Below are 24,759 nucleotides of genomic sequence, written 5' to 3'. Positions count from 1 at the left end.
AAAGTCCGGCTCTCCTGAGGCTTTTTTCTTTTTGAGACAGGGTCTCACTCTGTCACCCAGGATGCAGCACAGTGGCACAATCTCTGCTCACTGCTGCTTCCACTTCACCAGTTCCGGCAATCCTCCCACCTCAGCCTCCGAGTAGCTGGGACCACAGGCACACGCCTGTGCACCACGCCCACCTCCTAAGGCTTTTTACAGAAACACTAAATGTTAGAACAAAATAAAGCAGTGTCCACAAAATTCTGCAGGGAAAACAGTAGGCCAGGAAGAGTATTTGGTTCTGCAGCAGAGACGGCAGGGCAGGAGGTGCAGCCTTCCCAGTGACAGCAAGAGAGAAGACAGACGAAATCAAAGTGTTTTTTAAACAAGTGTCTGACGGCATTCAAAGCTACTGAGGAAATGAAGAACGAGGTCTCCAAAACAGTGCAGCAGGGTGGTCCCAACACCAGGCAGGTGGGCCTGGCCTGGAGACTCCGGCAGGTGGGCCTGGCCTGGCCCGGAGCAAAGGGTCAGCTGCTCAGCAGAGGATGGGCCAAGGGACAGACCTGCATTTAGAGCACTGGGTATGGCTTGGGTTTAGGGTTGCTAGATTTAGCTAATAAACAGGATGCAATTTGGGGGACATACACTAAGTAAATTATTCCTGTTTATCTGAAATTCAAATTTAGGCCAAGTGCGGTGGCCTTGTAATCCCAGCACATTGGGAGGCTGAGATGGGAGGACTGCTTGAGGCCAGCCTGGACAACGTGGTGAGACCCTGTCTCTCTTTAAAAAAATATATATAGGGCCAAGTGCAATGGCTCACATCTGTAATCCCAACACTTTGGGAGGCTAAGGTGGGAGGATCACTTGAGCCCAGAAGTCCAAGACCAGCCTGGGCCACGTAGGGAGACCCCTGTCTCTACAAACAACTAAAAATTAGCTGGGTGTGGTGGCGCGCATCTGTAGTCCCGGTTACTCAGGAGGCTGAGATGGGAAGATGGCTTGAGCCCAGGTCAATGCTGCAGTGAGCCATGATCATGCCACTGCACTCCAGCCTGGACAACAGAGCGAGACCCTGTCTCAGTAAAATATATATATATTTTATATTATACATATAGAATATGTATATATGAGAAATTCAAATTTAAATGGATGTCCCGGATTATGGGAGCCCTGTTTCATCTGGTAGCCCTATTTGGGTCAGAATCACAACCTTCACGAAATAAAATAACCCTGATGGAAACAGGGGCCCAGCTCCAAAGAGTGACAGCAAACAGTCAAAGTCATCTTCATTTGCAGATGATGCACATAAAAATCCAAAAGAACTCATCACAAATGATTATCATCAATAAGCAATCTTGGGAAGGTTCTGAATATAACCTCATACTCACAAAGTGTATTTCTGTACACAAGCAACAAAAAAAATTTAATATAATTAGCATCAAAAAACTATCATATACTTGGATTAAGCCCACAAAATAAATGTCAGTGAGTCCACAGTGATAGAAATAAAGGATTAAATACACACTAGAGGGAGTGGAGGGAAAGTAGAAACCCATCAATGGGCGTAGGAGGGGGCAGGGAAGGAGCAGATTCCCATCGGGCACACAAGAAGTGTGGCGGCTGCAGCTGACAGCCACCGACGTATGTCCGCCGACGCACGTTTCAGTGGGCAGGGGTTTGAAGAGAAGCAGAATTTCTCTTGTCTCAATGTATCTCTCCCAAGATAAGTATCAACCACGAAAGGAAAACATAGTACATTTACAAAGGAGAAACCTGGCGGAAACCCCCTCCACTAAGTGATCGAGGGCAACGTCACAAGCAGTGAGACATTCGCGGAAACCCTCCTACTAAGTGATCAAGGGCAACGTCACAAGCGGTGAGATGTTCCCGCACCGTAAGCCCCATGACATGATGTCCGTCAAAAACACAACATCATTTCTGCTTTATTTTATTTTTAATTTTTAGAAACAGAGTCTCAGCCGGGCACGGTGGCTCACACCTGTAACCCCAGCACTTTGGGAGTCCGAGGCAGGTGGGTCACCTGATGTCAGGAGTTTGAGACCAACCCGGCCGACATGGTGAAACCCTGTCTCTACTAAAAGTACAAAAATTAGCTGGGTGTGGTGGCGGTGCCTGTAATCCAGCTACAGGGGAGGCTGAGGCAGGAAGAATCACTTGAACCCAGGAGGTGGAGCTTGCAGTGAGCCAAGATTGAGCCACTGCACTCCAGCCTGGGCGACAGAGCCACACTCCGTCTCACAAAAAAAAAAAAAAAAAAAAAAAAGGTCTCGCTCCGTCGTCCAGGCTGGAGTGCAGCGGCTCCATCTTGGCTCACTGCAAGCTCCGCCTCCCGGGTTCACGCCATTCTCCTGCCTCAGCCTCCTGAGTAGCCAAGACCACAGGTACACACCACCACACTCAGATTCATTCTTCAAAAGTGTCAAGGTCGTGAAAGAAAAGTCATGACTATAGGAACAGTTACAGACTACAGGTAACTATGCAGAAACAGCAAATAAATGCAATATGGCATCCTGGAAAAACTGGTGAAATTTGAGAAGGTCTTTAGTTAATGGTTTTATGCTAGTGTTGATTTCCTGGTTCTGATCCTTGTACTGTCTCTATGTAAGATGTTAACCTTAGAGGAAGCTGGGTAAGTTACACATCTATGGAAAATCCCCATACTAATTCTGTTACTTTTCTGCGAGACCAAAACTACTTGAAAATAAAAAGGTAAACAATTGTCAAATACTAGGATTAAATCTGACAAAGATGCACACAAGATCTCTATACACATGAGCAAACACACACACACCCATAAAACATTTCTGAAGAGCACTAAGACAAAACAGAAAACAAAAGGAGAGATATACCACATTCATAGATTGAGTGGACACTGCTGTAGAGGTGATACTCTCCGCACATTGAGCTATAGGTTCAACGAAATCCTAATGAAGGTCACCCAGCAGGGCTGTTTTGCTTTGTTTGTATGAAAATTGACCACGTGATTCTGGAATGTATCTGCGAAAGAGCCAAGAATGGCAAATAATTCAAAGAAGAATTCGGTGAGACGACTTGCTTTTCTTGATATTAGGACCTCATGTCAGTGAAGACAGTGCGATATTCTCACACGGAGACCAGTGGCTGTGGGTTCAGAAACAGCCCCCGGGCATATGGGCACTTCCTGGCCAGGGGGCCTACAGAGCCGTGGGAAAGAATAGAGATTTCAGTCAGTGGTGGGGTCCAATCAGAAACCCGTATGAGGAGAAGGAGGACAGGTGTCTGCTACTTTACCCCATTCACAACAGGCAATTCCAGATGGACTGGTGATCACATGGGAAGACAAAACCATAAAGCTCGTAGAAGATCACATGGGAAAACAGCTTCAGGAACTTGGAGTTGGAAAGATTTATTTCAGAGACCACCACAAAAAATACCCAAAAGAAAACATGTTAAAATCAGTAAGTTCTTTTTTTTTTTCTTTTTTTTTGTGAGACAGAATCTCGCACCATCGCGTAGGCTGGAGTGCAGTGACTCGATCCTGGCTCACTGCAACCTCCACCTCCCGGGTTCATGCGATTCTCCTGCCTCAGCCTCCCAAGTAGCTGGGATTACAAGTGCCCACCACCATGCCTGGCTAATTTTTGTATTTTTAGTAGAGATGGGGTTTCACCATGTTGGCCAGGCTGGTCTTGAACTCCTGACCTCAGGTGATCCACCCACCTCAGCCTCCCAAAGTGCTGGGATTACAGGCATGAGCCACCATGCCCAGCAAAAATCAGTTAGTTCTATTCACGAGAAGACACCATTGAAAGTAAAAATGCCAGTGAGTGGGAGAAGGTATTTGCAATCCATGTAACTGACAAAAGGTTTGTATTCCGAATATACTGGGAAATACTACAAAGCCGTAAGAAAAAAGGCAGCAGCACAATAGAGAACTAGTAACACACCTGAATGCACACAAGAGCCTACCCAGGTGGCCAATAAATATGTAGAAATGTGATGAATCTCATTAGTTACCAGGGAAATCCAATCTAAAACCTCACCTAATACCATGCACACCGGCTAGAGAGAGGCTGCTACTACCCACGGGAGGCTTGCAGAATACCGGTCCCCACACTGCTGTGGGGAGGGAAATCAGAACACCCACGTCAGCAGACGGCTTGGCACACCTGTGCCTTAGCAACCTTTCTCCCAGGTGTGTGCCCCCAAAAATGCATGGATGTGTGCACCAGGAGAGACGTGCAAGAAAATCCATGCTAGTATTATTTTTAAAACCAAAATCTACAAATAATCCAAATGTCTACCAGCAGTAGAATGAATCAGTAATGTTATATGCACATAACAGACACCTAAACAGCCATGAACATGAACCACAGCTACATAAAACAAGGGATGACTTTTAAAATATGTACTTTATATACCACAAAGGAAAAGACTACTAAAGCATGTCAAAATGTAAAACTTCTGCTTATCTAAAAATAACATACCAAAAGTGAAAAACCATATAAACTTGGAAAAGAAATTTGCAACACATAAACCTGTTAAAGAACTTCTGCATATGTCAAAGAAACAGGTAAGTAATCCATAGAGCAATGGGCAGAGAGATGAACAGGCATTTCCCAGAAGAGGAAAATGGATTGGCTGATAAACCTTTGAAAACACATTCCATGAAATGCAAACTAAAATTACCATGGAGGCTCATTTTATATCCAGTAATTTTGCAAAATGTAAAGACAGACATTCTCAGATTGGGTGAGGATGAGAGGATTATATATAATCATAAATATATGATTTTTTTTTTTTTTTGAGACAAGGTCTTACTCTGTCTCCCAGGCTGGAGTGCAGTGGTGTGATCCTGGCTCACTGCAACCTCGGCCTCCAGGGTTCAAGTGATTCTCCCACCTCAGCCTCCTAAGTAGCTGGGATTACAGGCGTGCGCCACCATGCCTGGCTAACTTCTGTATTTGGTAGAGACGGGGTTTTACCACGTTGGCCAGGCTGGTCTTGAACTCCTGACCTCAAGTGATCTGCCCGCCTTGGCCTCCCAAAGTGCTGGGATTACAGACATGAGCCAACAAACCCGGCGCGGCTATATATATGATTCTTGAAATTTTTATTTTATTTTTTATTTTTTGAAAATTGTATTTTAAAAGTAAGGGAATGGTGAACACATTTGTAAGAGTGGATTCATCTGCAGGGAGGAGCGGAGTTAGGTGGGGATGCAATAGTATTGGTGACATGTGAGCTCTTACCTTCTATTGTCCTAAGGCACATATATATTACATATGTTCTTTTGTACACAATTGTTAAAAGAGATTTTTATGCATCCAGCAATTCCTTGAGGTTCACTAGTTTATTTTCATTTGTTAAATTTAACATTTTATTTTTAAAATGAAATGTATAAAATATCTCTGCTGTTATAACATTCTCTCTCTCCATCTCTTTCTGCCTCTTCATAATTATGGAAATTTACCCCTGTAAAAATGGAGAGAGAAATATTTGGATTATTCATCAAATGTTTGCACATTTGTTATTTCTTTTTTCAGTTTTGTTTTGTTTTTTTTAGAAACAGGGTCTTGCTTTGTTGCTGAGGCTGGAGTGCAGTGACGCCATCAAGGCTCACTGCAGCCTTGACCTCCCCAGGCTCAGGTGATCCACCCACCTCAGTCTCCTGAGGAGCTGGGACTACAGGCACTAATTTTTTTTTTTTTTTTTTTTTTTTTTTTTTTTTTTTTTTTTGTAGCGACGGAGTCTCACCATGTTGCCCAGGCTGGTCTCAAACTCCTGAGCTCAAGTGATCCTCCCACCTCAACTTCCCAGAGTGCTGGGGTTTAAGGCAGGAGCCACTGCGCCTGGTCTGCACGTTTGTTATTTCTGAATACTGGGATACTGGAATATTGGATAATTTGTGATCTGCAGCTTTTTCCTTTGATTTGGGGGCGTTGCTTACAGGTTGTATGAGTCAGGTTTTGTTCGTTTTTTTTCTGCTACCCAGCAGCTGTCCACCTTTCCTGTGCAGGTGGAATCCTCTGCCGCCGAGTCCTTCCGGCGGGCCCTCCACAGAAGTGCATGTTTCCTGTCTCTGTTCTCTGACTGCTGACAGTATCAGAGGAATGTAGAACTTTAAACAAGGCATGGTCCTTGAAGGAGAATCATCCCTCTATTCCCAGATCAGCTACATATTTTTAAATTCCCAAATCAAAGCTTGAGGGACTTGTGACTCCGTTGAAATGAATTAGCATATCTCGTATAACAAAAAATTACCAGCTTAAGTCCCCAGTGTATTCATATGTTAAAAGAGGGATAACCACTCTGCCTGCCCCTAGGGCTTGTGGATTTTGTTTCTGTTTGGAGGATCAGTTGGCTAATGTGTTAGTCTGTTTTTGCATTGCTACAGAGGAACACCTGAGACTGGGTAATTTATAAAGAGAAGAGGTTTACTTGGCTCACGGTTCTGCAGGCTGCACAAGCGTGGCACCTGCATCTGCTCCGCTTCTGGGGAGGCCTCAGGAAGCCTCTACTCATGGTAGAAGGTAAAGGAGAAGCAGGTGTGCCCCATGGCAAGTGGCAGAGCAAGACGGATGCCAGGCTGTGTAACCAACCAGCTCTCGTGCGAGCTTGTGAGCTCACGGAGTGGAACTAATGACGGTGAGGAAGGCACCAAACCATTCATGAGAGACCCGCCCCCATGACCCAAACACCTCCCACCAGGCCCCACTTTTGACATTGGGGATCACACTTCAATACGAGATTTGGAGGGGACCAAACCATATCAGCTAATAAATATAAAATACTTAGAGCAGGGTCTCACACACAATAAGCATTCAACAGATGTTGACTACCATTATCATATTCTTACCATCATTATAAGAAAAGCCAGGCCGGGCACGGTGGCTCATGCCTGTAATCCCAGCACTTTGGGAGGCCGAGGCGGGCAGATCATGAGGTCACGACTTTGAGACCAGCCTGGCTAACATGGTGAAACCCCATCTCTACTAAAAATACAAAAATTAGCCAGGCGTGGTGGCTGGCTCCTGTAATCCCAGCTACTCAGGGGGCTGAGGAAGGAGAATCTCCTGAACCAGGAGGCAGAGGTTGCAGTGAGCTGACATCGCACCACTGCACTCCAGCCTGGGTGACAGAGCAAGACTCAGTTTTAAGAAAAGGAAAAGAAAGGGAAAAGGAAAAGGAAAACAAAAGAAAGGAAAGGAAAGGAAAGAAAAGAAAAGAGAAAAGAAAAAAAAAAGAAAAGAGGGAGGGTCATGAATTTCCTACCACAACAGCCTGTCAGAGAAAACACAGCATCACTAGGGGATTGCGTAGACTAATTGCACGGTCTGAGACTTCATTCTCCAGTTTTATCTCAATAGAAAATGATGGTTTTGGGGAATGTCTAGGTCATTGTCAGCTTAATCAGAAGGTGACTCCCCTTGCAGCTGCTGTTTCAAGTGTGTTCTCCTTAATGAAACAAATCAATACAATTTACCACCTGTTATGCAGTGACTGACATGGTAAATATTTTTTCCTTCCTCAATCAACATTCACCAGAAGCAAGTTGCCCCTCCATGGAAGTGGCATCAGCATGTCTTCCCATCTTGTCATGTCCACAGGGAGCTTGGTGGTCTCAGCACCCCTGAGATGATCCTGACAGTGCAGTATGCTGATGACGGCACAGGGATAGGACCTGGGAAGCTTTTGGAAGCAGTGGATGCCCTGGCTGCCTAGTGAGACGTGCATGCCTGGCAGATGGGCACAGCTGGCCAAACAGGGCCTGGCTCCTGGGTAAAGCTCTGAACATCCAGCCGTCTACATTGTGGTCCTCAAACTTTCTTTTCTTTTCTTTTCCCTCCCTCCCTTCCTTCCTTCCTTCCTTCCTTCCTTCCTTCAGATGGAGTTTCACTCTTGTTGCCCAGGCTGGAGTGCAATGGCGCGATCTCGGCTCACTGCAACCACTGCCTTCTGGGTTCAAGCGATTCCCACCTCAGCCTCCCGAGTAGCTGGGATTACAGGTGCTTGCCACCATGCCTGGTATATTTCTATGCTGACATCTAAAGTTTTTCCTAACAAGTTTAAATAGTTACAAAGGATCAGATTTCTGGTATATTGATATATTTTAAAGTAAACTCTTACTTTACGAATGGGATACAAATACCATAAATGACTGGACACCCATAATCACACTTTGTAGACACACAGAAGCTCTACGATAAGCAGAAATGATATACTGTGTTACTCTCCTTGAAATACAATATCTATCCCACTCTCCTTTATATCTGTCCTATAGAGGGAGAATGTATACATCATATATGTTAGGATATATTTCTATCCTAATATATGTTATGCTTTTTATTGCAGATCCTATAACACTTCCTGCAAAAAAAAAACACTGAAATTTATTTTCTTTTGAAATTTAATTTTTAAAACCTTACATATAGCTGCAAGGCTCCATGTTTATGGGCTGGAGTATAGTGATGTGATCTCAGATCACTGCAGCCTCAACCTCCCTGGGCTCAAGCGATCCTCCTACCTCAGCCTCCGGAGTAGCTGGCACTACAGGCAGCTAATGCTTTTTTAAAAATGGTTTTGGTAGAGCTGGGGTCTTACTATGTTGCCCAGGTTGGTCTCGAACTCCTGGGCCGAAGCGATCCTCCCACATAGGCCTCCTAAAGTGCTGGGATTACAGGTGTGAGTTACCCCGCCAGGCCGAGTTGTCATTATGGCTGTCAGTATGTAATTGTTCAAAAACAGATAAATATATTACAAGATTTGGACACATAAAAAACAAAAGTTGGGTCAGAAAGGCAGAAGCAGTGGAGCAGACGGAGTCTTGAGTCGGAGGCATCGCGTCCGCGCGCAGCTTCCCGGGGCCGGAGCAGCAGGCAAGGGCCGGGCGTCTCCGGGACTCCCAGGGGAGACGGGAGGCCGTCCCGCCACTAGGCTGGCGCGGGGCCCCGGGGGTAAAGGGTGGCGGCGGGGGGCCGGAGGAGCAGGGCGCCCGCGGGAGATGCTCCGGGTCCCTTCTCGGGCGCGCGGCTCCGGGGACGGCTTCACCTCCAGCCCTACCCCGATCTGCGCCCCAGGAGTCTCCGCTCCGCGCTCTGCTGCTCCTGGCGAAACCCGCATTGACGCCCTGGTTCAGGCTGGGTCTTCGGGGCCCGCACGCCTCCCTGACCGTCTTCGGCTCGCACCAGGAGGTCCCTGGTGCTCCTGCGCTCCGCAGCTGGTCCCGCCCCGCGCAGTCTTCCTAAGTCCAAAGTCGGCCCCATGCCACCGCGCTGGGCCGCGCCCCGCCTCTCCCGGGCCCGCCTGCGCGGCGATGACCGGCTCCTGGGAGGGCCCCGCCGCGATGCCGAGCGCAGAAAACCCCCGCTGCTCCTCTGCTCCAACGCGGGGGCATCGCTGCTTCCAGAATCATCTCCGTGGGAGCTCAGGGTCCTTCTTGTTACTTTAAACTTATAATAGCTGTTTGGCCATTCTTCATAAAAACTTTACTATTTATTGTATTTATTTTGGACGCAGGGTCTCCCTCTGTCGCCCAGGCTGGATTGCAGTGACATGCTCAGGGTTCATTGCAGCCTCAGCTCCCAGGCTCAACCGATCCTCCCACCTCAGCCTCCCGAGAAGCTGGGACTACAGGCACCTGCCACTATCAACGCCTGGCTAATTTTTTTTTTTGTAGAGATGAAATCTCACCATTCTGCCCAGGCTGGTCTTGAACTCCTGCACTCCAGTGATCCACCTGCCTCAGCCTCCCAAAGAGCTGGGATTACAGGCGTGAGCCACTGTGCAAGCCCTACAATTTTAAATACTTAAATGTGGTAAGTTTTCTGTTTCCTGACTGTACTCTGATAGATGCAGTACTTGGCACCAGAATGTGCCATGAGACAGACCCTAAAAGACACAGTTGTGCAACTGATTTGGTTGTGTTCCTGTCCTTGTCCTCACCTGTGGTTGACAAGAAAGCCGGGCTCCCTGGGCTCCCAGGTGCGCAGGACTTGCCCTCCCAGCCTTCCCCACGGGAGACACTGCCCCTTCAGTGGGGTGCTCCAGACAAGGGTGACATCCTGCGCTTTCAGGGCCCACAGAACACTGATTTTGGTGAATGCCAAATTCTGGGGCCCCAAAACACCATGGTGGTCCACCAGTCAAAGTGGTGGCTGATGGTCAGGGATCATGCAACTGTAATCCAAGTTCATCTCGAGCTGGGCCTGGGAGTTCTGCAGAGCCTGCCTGTGGTCACTTTGCAAGCTCCTGAGTGTGTAGCTAAAAAGACATCCCAGAAACCGGCGGCATTCTCACACCAGCTCTGTGGCCCACAGGGTTACGGCTGTCATGGCATAAAAAGTTAAATGGAAGCCCTGCAATTTTTCTTTCCTACCAGGTTAATGAACTCAAATCTGCATGTCTGGTGAAAATGCCGAGGTTAGTGCTACCCCCAAAAGATGTGAACGATGCAGGTCTGGTGATCCCCAGCACAGCCCCCACCTGACTCCCTAGCTGGGCGAGGCGCAAGGCAGGCATCCTTGGAGAACGCCTGTGGATTTTCACAAAGCTCAGCAGGTGGCTATTGCAACTGCACCTGCTGCTACTGATGTGACATATTTTCCAGAGCAAATCGACATGACCCCTGGCACCTGGAGTGAGCCATTGGCCTGGAAAATGCTTTTCTCCCTATAATCATTCACAAGGTTGGGGCTGCTGGGCATGTGGGGCCCTTGCCCAGGCTATCCTCATCCATGTCCTCAGCAGCACCTTCAGGCAGGAAGAGTGGGAGTCAGGCATAGGACTCTCCTCCAGGTTCAAGACCACGACCAGCCCAGCCCGTGCAAAGTGCAGGTTAACCTGGGCAGTAGCAGTCGCCTGTGGAATCAGTGCCAGAACTCTGTGCAAGGGAAGCTCCTCATCGTGGATGAACCAGGCTATGTTTGCGAGAGGAGGGATTTGCTGGTGCAGGGCTGTAACGTCCACAGCCCTAGTGTGAAGCAGTGCTGCTGTGACGGCTGCTGGCCATGTCTCTTGCTGCCTGCAGCCCAGCCAGGAGCTTCTCCTGGAGCATCGTGGTGTTCCAGAACCTCTTCGTGGCAGTCGAAGATCAGTATTGAGTCATGTCCGGCCAAATGCAGGACCTCATCCCAGGGCCTCATCCCACCGACCGGGACCCCATTGCGAAGAATTGCTATGGAGAAAGCCCACCCGAGCTCTTCCCGGCATGGCGGGTGCAGCGGATGCTCTCCAGCTTGGGCGAGGAGCTCATCTCCTGGGGCCCAGCTGCAGCACTCAGGCCAGGCCATGGGAAGAAGACAAAGGCATCGCAGGGAAACCTTGGCTTTGACCACCTCTCGTGTTGTCATCTTTGGCCTCTGTGAAGCAGCTTGGAAACTCCAGCTGGTCCCATCGGGGAAGGAAGAAACCACAGCGAGGCTCCGGCAGTGCTGGTTCTTGGAGGACTGGACGCTGGGACCTGCACAGGGACCTGTGACTCAGGTTTGTCGGGGGCCAGGTGTCACTGCCAGTTTTGATCCAGGCCCCTTCACTGTAAAATTATTTATTGGATTCCTTTGGAGTACTGGGAAAATTATAATGTTTTATGTAGGAGAATGCCTTGTCATTCTAGCTGAAAATGTTCAAGGAAAGTATTTTTGTTGTTCTCGTGTTCTCAGGTTTCATGAGTTAAATCATCCCTTCACCCAGATAAAATGTTTCATCTTTTTCTTTTTTTTTTCTTTTTGAGATGGAGTTTCGCTCTTGTTGCCCAGGCTGGAGTGCAATGGCGCATTCTTGGCTCACCACAACCTCTGCCTCCCAGGTTCAAGCGATTCTCCTGCGTCAGCCTTCGAGTAGCTAGGACTACAGGCATGTGCCACCATGCCCGGCTAATTTTGTATTTTCAGTAGAGACGAAGTTTCTCCATGTTGGTCAGGCTGGCCTCGAACTCCTGACCTCAGGTGATCCACCTGCCTTGGCCTCCCAAAATGCTGGGATTTTAGGCGTGAGCCACTGCGCCGAGCCTGTTTTGTCTTTTAGAACGTGAAAAATAATAATTTGCAAGGATAAACAGAAACAGTTTGCTTTTACATAATAGGGCTGACAAAACACCCTCACATTCTTGTCTCACTGCTGGGTCAGTGCTACCACTCTCTGAGGTAATCTAATCCAGAGATCTTTATTGTCTTGACCCCCACAAGCATGAACTGATACACTATATTGGTGAATTTATCCTGATTGGACTAAATGAACACAGAGTAGCAAATACCTTGGATGCCTGAGTAAGAAATGACATTTTCATGCAAGCCATGAAAATTCAGGGTCCTACAATGTCAGTGAAGTTTCTAGGAATCCAGTAGCCTGGGGCATGTTAGAATATCTCCTAAAAGATGAAATACACCAGGCACAGTGGCCTGTAAAATCCTAGCTACTCAAAAGGCTGAGGTGGGAGAATTGCTTGAGCCCAGGAGTTCTAGGCTGAAATGAGCTATGATCATGCCACTCCAGAGTGGGTGACACAGTGAGACACCATCTCTAAAAAAAAAAATTTTAAGATGAAAGACACATTGTGGCCAAGCGTGGTGGCTCATGCCTGTAATCCCAGCACTTTGGGAGGCCAAGGCAGGCGGATCATGAGGTCAAAAGATCGAGACCATCCTGGCTAACATGGTGAAAACCCCTTCTCTACTAAAAATACAAAAAATTAGCTGGGCTTGGTGGCGGGTGCCTATAGTCTCAGCTACTTGGGAGGCTGAGGCAGAAGAATGGCATGAACCCGGGAGGCGGAGCTTGCAGTGAGCCAAGCTCGCGCCACTGCACTCCAGCCTGGGTGACAGAGCGAGACTCCATCTCAAAAAAAAAAAAAAAAGAAAGACACATTGTGTGCCTTACACTACCTGCCACTATAAACCGGGCATATCTGCAGGCCTATATGCTTTTTCAAAGGCGACCCTGGAGCCCTGCAACCCATTCATCAATTAGTTCATGGTCTGCTGGCTTTGAGTTGGCCCCTGGGCAAGAAGAGCCTCTGCAGTTAAGACCAGCATTCAATGCCACCTGCTTCACCACTTCAGCCTTGTGACCCAATAGATCAGTGACACTCTGACTGTCAGTTGCACATATGAATACTGTTTGAAGCTTCTGGAGAAACCCAGTAACAAAATCACAGCACAGAACCCTAGAGTTTTAGAGCAAAGTCATGCCCTCTTCTGCATAAGACTTTTTTTTTTTAGACAGGGTCCTATTCTGTCACCCAGGCTGGAGTGCAGTGGTGCGATCACAGCTCACTGCAGCCCTGACCTCCCAAGACTCAAGCAGTCCTCTTGCCTCAGCCTCCCAAGTGGCTAGGACTAAAAGTGTGCACCACCACACCCAGCTACTTTTTTTTTTTTAATTTTTTTAGTAGAGACACTGTTTCACTGTGTTGCCCAGGCTGGTCTGAAACTCCTGCACTCAAGCAATCCTCCTGCCTCAGCTTCCCAAAGTACTGGGATTACAGGTGTGAACCTAAGCTATTCTTTTGAGAAAAAAACTCTGGTTTGCTCTGGGGCCCTGGCAAGCACTGATGCCTAATCACAAGACACCCAATAAGTACACCATTTGGGATAGTCATCATGAACCGATGGTACCAGACGCCAAGCCATGAGGTTGGGCGTGTGTACCAGCAATTCATGGTACACCGAGTACCATGAATGAAGATGAAACATAAGAAACCGGGTGTGCGAAGGTCCTGTCGGCTCAGATGCCTGTGACACGGGGTGCTCCTCCATCACCTCCTCCCTCTTGATCCACACCAATGGCATCATGGGAAGCTCCTCATGGTCACCTGACTGACAAGGAAAGAAAAGCAGCCCTGGTTCTCAGACAGTCCCTCGTGGTGTACTGAGCTCCAGCCTTAAGTCAGGAGTGTGCCTGGCAATGAGAAGCACTTTGAGCTGTGAATTTTGTTGTCCACTTTGTCGGGACTAAGAGATCCGTGGAAGAAAATATTGACTTAGTTCCTGGTGGTAGTTAATGGTTTGGCTAGACACCAAAAAGAGCAGGCTTGGGAGACTGGTAAGAAGCATATCTGGGAAAGAGGATGTGGGTGGACAGCACAGAATGTGAAGATGTTGTGCACCTTTGCAAATGTCCACCAGAGTCATGCATTTTGGGAAGACATTTCAAGAGGGATCATCAGGAGGTTGAAACCATGCACTGTGGATGGCAGTCATGCTTTCCAGCCACCTTCATGCTTTATCAATGAGCAGCAGCAGAGATGGGGGCTTTGCATGGGCTCTACAACATAGATTAGATCTTCCTCCCCCCAAGGCTGCCACCACTGAATGCTAAACCTTCCAGCAGCAGAGATGGACACTGAGCCCCCAGCATGGCTCCACTTCCAGGGGCTCAGCCACCTGCCAGCAGGCTGACCACACTGAACCCTTTCCATCATGAAGGGGCACTGCATGTCCTCACTGGAGGAATGGATTCTAGATATGAATTTGTTCTTGACTGCAATGATGTTGCCCGTGCCACCATGAGTTTATAAAATATTTATTCTGGCCAGGCACAGTGGCTCACACCTGTAATCCCAGCACTTTGGGAGGCCAAGGCGGGAGGATCACTTGAGGTAAGGAGTTTGAGACCAGCCTGGCCAACATGATGAAACCCCATCTCTACTAAAAATACAAAAATTAGCCTGGCGTGGTGGCAGGCGCCTGTAATCCCAGCTACTTAGGAGGCTGAGGCACAATAATTGCTTGAACCCGGGAGGCGGAGGTTGCAGTGAGCCAAGATCACGTCATTGTACTCCAGCCTGGGGACAGAGCAAGACTCCGTCTTAATAAATAAATAAATGAAATAAAATATTTATTCCACATCATGGTAACATACACAACATTGATGCAGACTAAGGAACTTATTTTCCAGCTAACTTCTTTCCCATGGAATGCACTGGTCTTGCTAGGTATCCTGGCTCAAGAGGAGCTGGCGTGATAGAATGTTTAGTGGCCTTAAGACCTGGTTGCAGTGCCAGTTGGGAGATTGTATCCTGAGAATATATCATTGTATCTTATGGGATGCAGTATATGCTTTGAATCAGTGACTGATTTATGGTGCTGTGGGGGAAGCTCTATAATGGCCCTGGCTATCCTTTCTCCTGCTATTCATGCCTTGTGTAATTCCTTCCCCTTGAGTGTGGGTGGGACCTGTGACTTGCTTCTAACCAAGAGAACACAGTGAAGGTAATGGGATGTGATGTCCATCATTCCTGTAGTTACGTTACAGAAGATTGCTACCTGGCTGGGTGCGGTGGCTCATGCCTGTAATCCCAGCACTTTGGGAGGCTGAGGTGGGCGGATCATGAGGTCAAGAGATCGAGACCATCCTGGCTAATGCAGTGAAACCCCGTCTCTACTAAAAATACAAAAAAATTAGCCGGGCGTGGTGGTTGGCACCTGTAGTCCCAGCTGCTCAGGAGGCTGAGGCAGGAGAATGTCGTGAACCCAGAAGGCGGAGCTTGCAGTGAGCTGAGATCAGGCCACTGCACTCCAGCCTGGGCAACAGAGCGAGACTCCATCTCAAAAAAAAAATAATAATAAAAATAAGATTGCTACCTTTGTCTTGATGGCAGACTCTCTCCCTTACAGGCTTTGATGAATTAAGCGCCATGTTGCAAGATGTCCTAGGCAGAGGCTCATGTAGCAAAACTGACACCTAGCAAGACATGGGGGCCCCTCAGCCCAACTGCCCACAAGGAACTGAATTTCATCAACAAGCATGGGAGCTTGCAGGCGCATCCTTCCCCAGTCGATCCTTGAGATGAGAATGCAGCCCTGGCTGAAACACCTTGGCATTAGCCTTGTGAGAGGTGCTGAGCCAGAGGATCCATTTAGACTGTGCCAGGACTCCTGACCCACAGAAACGGCCGAATGATAAGATAGTCATGAAGTTTGTGGCCACTTGTTAAGCAGCAATGGCTCCTGAGGGGCAGACAAAGCAGCAGCAGCCATTGTCATGGCCCCTCCCCACATTGTTGCAAGCCCCTCCCCCTCTGGCTGAAGTGACTTCCAGGGATTTAAAGAGCTGGTGCCTTTTTTTCCCTCTTAATTTTTCTCTTTTTCTCTTCTTAGGAGCCAAACATGAAAGGCTAGGACATTCAAAACAACTGTATATACTGGGGAAATTAGAAAGTGACGATAAATGCCAAAGAAAGGCTCAGAAGAGTCCCAAGAAGACCATAAGTTTATACCCCAGCTGAGCCTTGGAAAGAGACAGCCTACAACAGTAGAAAAGAAAAGAAAACAAACAAAACCCAGCAAACCCTGGGGAAGGAGGAGAGTCTGATTTCCAGAGTTACCACATTATTAGATTCAAATGTCCAGTTTTCAACAGAAGTTCACAAGGCATACAAAGAAACAGGAAAGTATGGCCAATTCAAAGGAAAACAAAAATAAATCAACAGAAACTATCTCTGAAAAGCTGGGCGTGGTGGCTCACACCTATAATCCCAACATTTTGGGAGGCTGAGGCAGGCAGATCACCTGAGGTCAGGAGTTCGAGAACAGCCTGGCCAACACGGTGAAACCCCCATCTCTACTAAAAATACAAAAATTAGCCAGGTATGGTGGAGGGCACCTGTAATCTCAGCTACTTGGGAGGTTGAGGCAGGAGAATCACTTGAAACCGGGAGGCAGAGGTTGCAGTGAGCCGAGATCATGCCACTGCACTCCAGCCTGAGAGACAGAGCGAGATGGCATGGCTACTAGACAAAGACTTTAAAACAATTATCTTAAAGAACTCAAGCACTAAAGGAAGACATGGAAGAAGTCAAGAAAATAATGTATGAATGAAATGGAAATATTAACAAAAAGGCCAGGTGCGGTGGCTCACACCTGTAATCCCAGCACCTTGGGAGGCTGAGGCAGGTGGGCCACTTGACCCCAGGAGTTGAAGACCACCCTGGGCAACATAGCAAAACCCTGTCTCTACAAGAAATAAAAACAAAAACAAAAATTAGCCAGGCATGGTGGCACACACCTGTAGTCCCAGCTACTCAGGAGGCTGAGGACGGAGGATTGCTTAAGCCCAGGAGGTCAAGGTTGCAGTGAGATGTGACTGTGCCACTGCATTCCAGCCCAGGTGACAGAGTGAGACCCTGTCTCAAAAAAAAAAAAAAAAAAAACGAACAGAGAGTAAGGGACCTGTGGGACACCATCAAACGGGCCAACATATACATTTTAGGTACATCAGAAAGAGAAGAAAGAGAAAGGGGCAGAGAGAATACAGTCATGCATCACTTAACAACAAAAATATGTTCTGAGAAATACATCCTCATGTGATTTCAACATTGTGTGAACATCGTAGAGAGTACTTATACAAGCCTACATGGTATAGCTACTGTATACCTAAACTATATGGTATATAACTTATTGCTCCAAGGCTACAAATATGTACAGCATGTTACTGTATTTAATACTTGGGCAATTATAACACAATGGTAAGTATTTGTGTATCTAAGTACATATAAACATAAAAAGTACAGTAAAAATACAGTATTATAATCTTTGAGGACCACCATCATATATGCAGTTCATTGATGACCAAAATGTCATTATGCAGCTTATGACTATGTTTGAAGAAATAATGGCTGAAAACTTCCCAAATTTGATGAAAGACATGCATATAAACATCCAAGCAGCTCAAGTAACTCCAAGTAAAATGAACTCATAGAGACCCACACTGAGACACATTATAGTCTAACTTTTGAAATGCAAAGTTAGAATCCTGAAAGTAGCAAGAGGGAAGCAACTTGTCACATACAAGGGATCCTCAATAAAATGACAAGCAGATTTTTCATCAGAAACTTGGAGGCCAGAAGGCAGGGGGCCAATATATTTAAAGCACTAAAAGAAAGGCTGGGTGTGGTGGCTCACGCCTGTAATCCCAGCACTTTGGGGGGCCAAGGTGGGCAGATCACCTGAGGTCAGGAGTTTGAGACCAGCCTGGCCAACATGGTGAAACCCTGTCTCTACTAAAAATACAAAAATTAGCTGGGCCTGGTGGCAGGCGCCTATAATCCCAGCTACTCGGGAGGCTGAGCCAGGAGAATCGCTTGAACCTGGGAGGCAGAGGTTGTGGTGAGCCAAGATTGTGCCATTGCACTCCAGCCTGGACAACAGAGCAAGTCTCTCTCTCAAAAATAAAAAAATAATAATAAGAATAAATAAAGTGCTAAAAGAAAAAAAAACTGGCAAAAAAGAATCCTATATCCAGCAAAACTATCCTTCACATGTGAGGAAGAAAATAAGACATTCCCAGATAAACAAAAGTTGAAGGAGTTTGTTACCACTAGACCTGCCCTGCAAGGAATGCTCAAGGAGGTCCTGCAGGTTGAAAGGACACTAGATGGTAACTCAAAGCAGTTAAGAAGAAATAAAGATCTCAATAAAGATAAACATGTGGGTAACTTCTAAGTCTATGTCTGTTTTCTATAGGATTATATATATATATATATATATACACACACACACACACACACACACTTTTTTTTTTTTTTTTTTTGAGATGAAGTCTCACTCTGTTGCCCAGGCTGGAGTGAAATGGCATGATCTCGGCTCACTGCCACCTCTGCCTCCCAGGTTCAAGTGATTCTCCTGCCTCAGCCTCCCAAGTAGATGGGATTACAGGCACCTGCCACCACACCCGACTAATTTTTGTATTTTTAGTAGAGACAGGGTTTCACCATATTGGCCAGGTTGGTCTTGAACTCCTGACCTCAGGTAATTCACCGATCTTGGCCTCCCAAAATGCTGGGATTACAGGCCTGAGCCACCACGCCCAGTCCATATTTTTAAATTATTTAAAAGCTACTATTACTATAATTTTGGTTTGTAACTCCACTTTTTTCCTAGATAATTTAAGAGACCAGTGCATTTATAAGAATTATTTATGTTTTGGGGTACACAATGTATAAAGATGTAATTTTGTGACATCAGCAACTGAAAGGAGTGGAGACAAAGCTGTAAAGGAACAGAGTTTTTTATGTCGTCGAAGTTAAGCTGGTATAAATTCAAATTGGAGAGTTAGAACTTTAGGGTGTTAAATGTAAACCCCATAGTAACCACAAAGAAAACCTATAGAATATATACCAAAGGAATTGAGGAAGAAATTCAAACATTTCACTACAAAAAAAACACACACACACACACAAAAGAAGACAGTAATTCAGGAAATGAGGGACAAAAAAAGTTATATGGCATATCTAAAACACATAGCAAAATGACAGAAGTAGGTCCTTTCTTGTCAGTAATTATTTATTTTATTTTATTTTTTGTTTTTTAGAGGTGGGGTCTTGCTCTGTCACCGAGGCTAGAGTGCAGTGGTGCAATCATAGCTCACTGTAACCTCAAACTCCTGAGTTCAAGTGATCCTCCCATCTCAGCCTTCCAAGTAGCTAGCACTACAGGCACATGCCACCATGCCTGGCTAATTTTCTGTAGAATGTGGCCCAGGCTGGTCTCCAACTCCAGGCCTCAAGCAACCCTCTCATCTCAGCCTCCCAAAGCACTGAGATTACAGGCATGAACCACTGTGCCCAGTCTCTCCTTATCACTAATTACTTTAAATGTAAATGGATTAAACTCTCCAATCAAAAGACAGAGACTGGCAGGATGAATAAAAACCCCTGATCCAAGTATATGCTGTCTACAAAAGATTCACTTTAGATTGAAAAACACAAACATTGAAAATGAAAACATAGAAGATATTCCATGCAAATAGAAACCAAAAGAGAGGAGGAATGACTGTACTAGTATCAGACAAAATAGATTTTTAAATCAAAAAAGTTCACAAGGGAGGTCAGGGACGGTGACTCACACCTGTAATCTCAGCACTTTGGGAGGCTGAGGCGGGCAGATCACCTGAGGTCGGGGGTTCGAGACCAGCCTGACCAACATGGAGAAACCTTGTCTCTACTAAAAATACAAAATTAGCCAGGCGTGGTGGCGCATGCCTGTAATCCCAGCTACTTGAGAGGCAGGAGAATTGCTTGAACCCAGGAGGCAGAGGTTGCAGTGAGCCGAGAATGTGCCATTGCACTCCAGCCTGGGCAACAAGAGCGAAACTCCACCTCAAAAAAAATAAAAAATAAAAATAAAAATAAAATTTAAAAAAAAGTCCACAAGAGACAAAGAAGGACATTATATATCAAAAAAAGTTCAATATAGCAAGAATATATAATAACTATAAATATGTATGTACCTAATGTCTGATCATCAAAATATATGAAGCAGGCCAAGCATGGTAGCTTACATCTGTAATCCCAGCATTTTGAGAGGCTCAGGTGGGCAGATCACCTGAGGTCAGGAGTTTGAGACCACCCCAGCCAACATGGTGAAACCCCATCTCCAGAAAAAACACAAAAATTAGCCAGGCATGGTGGCAGGCACCTATAATCCCAGGTACCAGGAGGTGGAGATTGCAGTGAGCCGAGATCATGCCACTGCACTCCAGCCTGGGCAACAGAGTGAGATTCCGTCTCAAAAAATATATATATACATATATATACACACACATATATATATGATTGATATATATGATATATAATATCATATATATTTATGTATGATATATATCATATATTTTTATGATATATATTTATATATATATGAGATATATATTTATATGATATATATTTATTTATACATATATTTATATATGATATATAGTATATAATTATATATGATATATATTTATATATTTATATATGATATATGATATATAATTATATATTCACATATTTATATATTTATATATTTATTTTATATATTTATATATATTTATATATTTTTATATATTATATATTTTTATATATATTTATATATTTTTTATGTATTTATATATACATTTATATCATATAATATATATGATATATAGATATATATTTATATATGATATATGATATATATATGATATATGATATATATTTATATATGATATATATGATATATATTTATATATGATATATGATATATGATATATATTTATATATGATATATGATATATATTTATATATGATATATGATATATAATATATATTATATGATATAAATGTATATATAAATATACATAAATATATAAAAAATATATAAATATATATAAAAATATATAATATATAAAAATATATAAATATATATATAATATAAAATATAAAATATATATAAATATATAATTATATATCATATATATAAATATATATCATATATAATTATATACTATATATCATAAATATATATAAATATATGTATAAATATATAAATATATATCATAAATATATATCATATATAAATATATATAAATATATCATATAAAAATATATGATATATATCATACATAAATATATATGATATATTATATATCATATATAAATATATCATATATGATATATTTATATATTTAATATATGATATATATTTATATTTTTATATTTTATATATGATATATATTTATATATTTATATATGATATATATTTATATATTTATATATGATATATTTTATATATGATATATATTTATATATTTATATATGATATATACTTATATATTTATATATGATATACATATATATTTATATATGATATACATATATATTTATATATGATATACATATATATTTATATATGATATACATATATATTTATATATGATATACATATATATTTATATATGATATACATATATATTTATATATGATATACATATATATTTATATATGATATACATATATATTTATATATGATATACATATTTATATATTTATATATGATATACATATTTATATGATATATATTTATATATTTATATGATATATTTATATGATATATATTTATATATTTATATGATATATATATTTATATATTTATATGATATATATTTATATAGGATATATATAAATATATTTATATAGGATATATGATATATATTTATATAGGATATATGATATATATTTATATAGGATATATGATATATATTTATATAGGATATATGATATATATTTATATATATATGATATATATGATATATATTTATATATTTATATATGATATATATTTATGATTGATATATAGATATATATTTATATATGATATATTATATATATTTATATATTATATATGATATATATCATATCTATATATATTATATATCATATATATCTATATTTATATATTACATATCATATATATTTATATATCATATATATTTATATATCACATATATTTATATGTACATATATGAAGCAAAAGCCAACACAATGGACTGAAGGGAGAAATAGTTTTACAATAATAGTTGGAGATAATACCCGCCCCCATATGGATAGAACCACCAGGCAGAAGATAAGAAGATAAGTAAAGAAATAAAGGACTTGCTGGGCATGGTGCTCACACCTGTAATGCCAGCACTTTGGGAAGCCAAGTCGGGTAGATCACTTGAGCTTAGGAGTTCAAGACCACTCTGGGCAACACGGTAAAGCCCTGTCTCTATAAAAAATACAAAAATTAGCCAGGCGCAGTGGTGTATGCCTGTAGTCCCAGCTACTTGGGAGGCTGAGACAGGAGAATCGCTTGAGCTCGGGAGGCAGAGGTTGCAGTGAGCCGAGATTGTGCTGTTGCAGTCCAGCCTGGGTGACAGGAGTGAAACCCTAAGAAAAGAAAAGAAAGGAGAAGGAGAAGGAGAAGGAGAAGGGGAAGGAGAAGGAGAAGGAGAAGGAGAAGGAGAGGAGAGCAGAGGAGAGGAAAGGACTTAACACAATCAACCAACTAGATCTAACAGACATACAGAACACTCTAGCCAATAATAGCATATACATTCTTCTCAAGTGTACATGGGATATTTTCAAGGGTAGACCATATGTTAAGCCACAAATTAACTCTGCATAGATTTTTAAAAATCACGCTGTGCAAAGTTTCTTCTCTGACCACAGTGGGATGAGGTTAGAAATCAATAACAGAAGTAAAAGTGGAAAATTCACAAAATGGTGGAATTAAACAATATACTCTTTTTTAAAAAAAAAATACACCCTTCAACAGTCAATGGATCAAAAAAGAAATCACAAAGAAAATTAGGAAATACTTAGGAACAAATGGAAGCAAAGACACAACATACCAAACTCAGGAGATGCAGCAAAAGCAGTGCTAAGGGGGAAACTTACAGCTATAAATGCTGAAATTAATACATAAGATTTCAAATCAATAACCTACCTAACTTTATAACTTAAGGAAATACACAAAGAAGACCAAACTAAAGCCAAAGCTAGCAGAAGGAAGGAAATAATAAAGATTAGAGATAGACAAAATAGAGAATATAAAAACATAGAGAACACAAATGAAACTAAAAGTTGGTTCTTTGGAAGGATCAACAAAATTGACAAACTTTTAGCTAGATGGACTAAGGAAAAAAGAGAGAAGGTTAAAATTTCCAAGACCAGAAATAAAAGTGGGAACATTACTACTGATTCTACAGAAATAAAAAATATAGGTCGGGCGCGGTGGCTCACTCCTGTAATCCCAACACTTTGGGAGGCCAAGGCGGGTGGATCACGAGGTCAGGAGATCGAGACCATCCTGGCTAACAGGGTGAAACCCAGTCTCTACTAAAAATACAAAAAATTAGCTGGGCGTGGTGGTGGGCACCTGTAATCCCAGACTTGGGAGGCTGAGGCAGGAGAACGGCGTGAACCCAGGAGGCGGAGCTTGCAGTGAGCTGAGATAGTGCCACTGCACTCCAGCCTGGGCAACAGAGTGAGACTCCATCTCATAAATAAATAAATAAAATAAAATAAAATAAATAAATAAATAAATATCATAAGAGAGTACTCTGAACAATTATATGCCAACAAATTGAGTGACCTAGATGAAGTGGACAAATTCCTAAAAACACAAAACTTATCAAGACTAAATCATGAAGAAATAGGAAATCTGAATAGACATATAACTAGCAAGGAGATTAAATCAGTAATCAAACATCTCCAAACAAAGCCTGGGCATGGTGGCTCACACCTGTCATCTCAACACTTTGGGAAACCAAGGTGGGAGGATCACCTGAGCCTAGGAGTTCAAGGGCAGTCTGGACAACATAGTGAGAACCCATCTCTACAAAAAATTAAAATTTAGCCAGACATGATGGCACACACCTGTAGTCCCAGCTACTTGGGAGGCTGAGATGGGAGGATGGCTTGAGCTCCAGAGGTCAAGGCTGCAGTGAGCTGGGATTACACCACTGCACTCCAGCCTGGGTGACAGACTGTGCCCCTGTCTCCTGCTCAAAAAAAAGAGAGTGAGAGAAACCAAAACCAAAATAAACAAGGAACACTCAACAAACTAGAAATAGAAATTTATTCAGCCTGATATAGATCATTTATGAAAAACTAACAGCAAACATCATCCTCAATGGTAAAAGGCTGAAGGATTTTTCTCTAAGGTTAGGAACAAGGCAAAAATGCCTGCTCTTGCCACTCTATTCAGCATAGTGCTGGGAGTTCTAGACAGAGCAGTTAGGCAAGAAAAAGAAATCTAAGGCATCCAAATTGGAAAGGAGGAAGTAAAATTATCTCTGTTTGCCAATGATATGATTTTATATGTATGAATAGAAAACCCTAAAGATTCCACCAAGGGCCAGGTACGGTGGCTCACGCCTTTAATCCCAGCACTTTGGGAGGCTGAGGGCAGATCACCTGAGGTCAGGAATCTTAGACCAGCCTGGGCAACATGATAAAACCCCATCTCTACTAAAAATACAAAAATTAGCTGG

At 43.2% G+C, this 24,759-nt stretch overlaps 1 protein-coding gene and 1 pseudogene across 1 annotated transcript in view; one reads left to right on the top strand and one right to left on the bottom strand.

Moving 5' to 3' along the window:
• Window positions 1-24,759, bottom strand: part of IQANK1 (IQ motif and ankyrin repeat containing 1) — a 58,362-nt gene that overhangs the window by 21,508 nt on the left and 12,095 nt on the right.
• Window positions 9,253-11,354, top strand: LOC115935594 (SREBP regulating gene protein-like; annotated as a pseudogene).

This window comes from Gorilla gorilla, chromosome 7 (genome assembly GCF_029281585.2).
Source record: "Gorilla gorilla gorilla isolate KB3781 chromosome 7, NHGRI_mGorGor1-v2.1_pri, whole genome shotgun sequence".
Lineage (NCBI taxonomy): Eukaryota > Metazoa > Chordata > Mammalia > Primates > Hominidae > Gorilla > Gorilla gorilla.
This window is presented reverse-complemented; position numbering and strand designations above follow the sequence as displayed.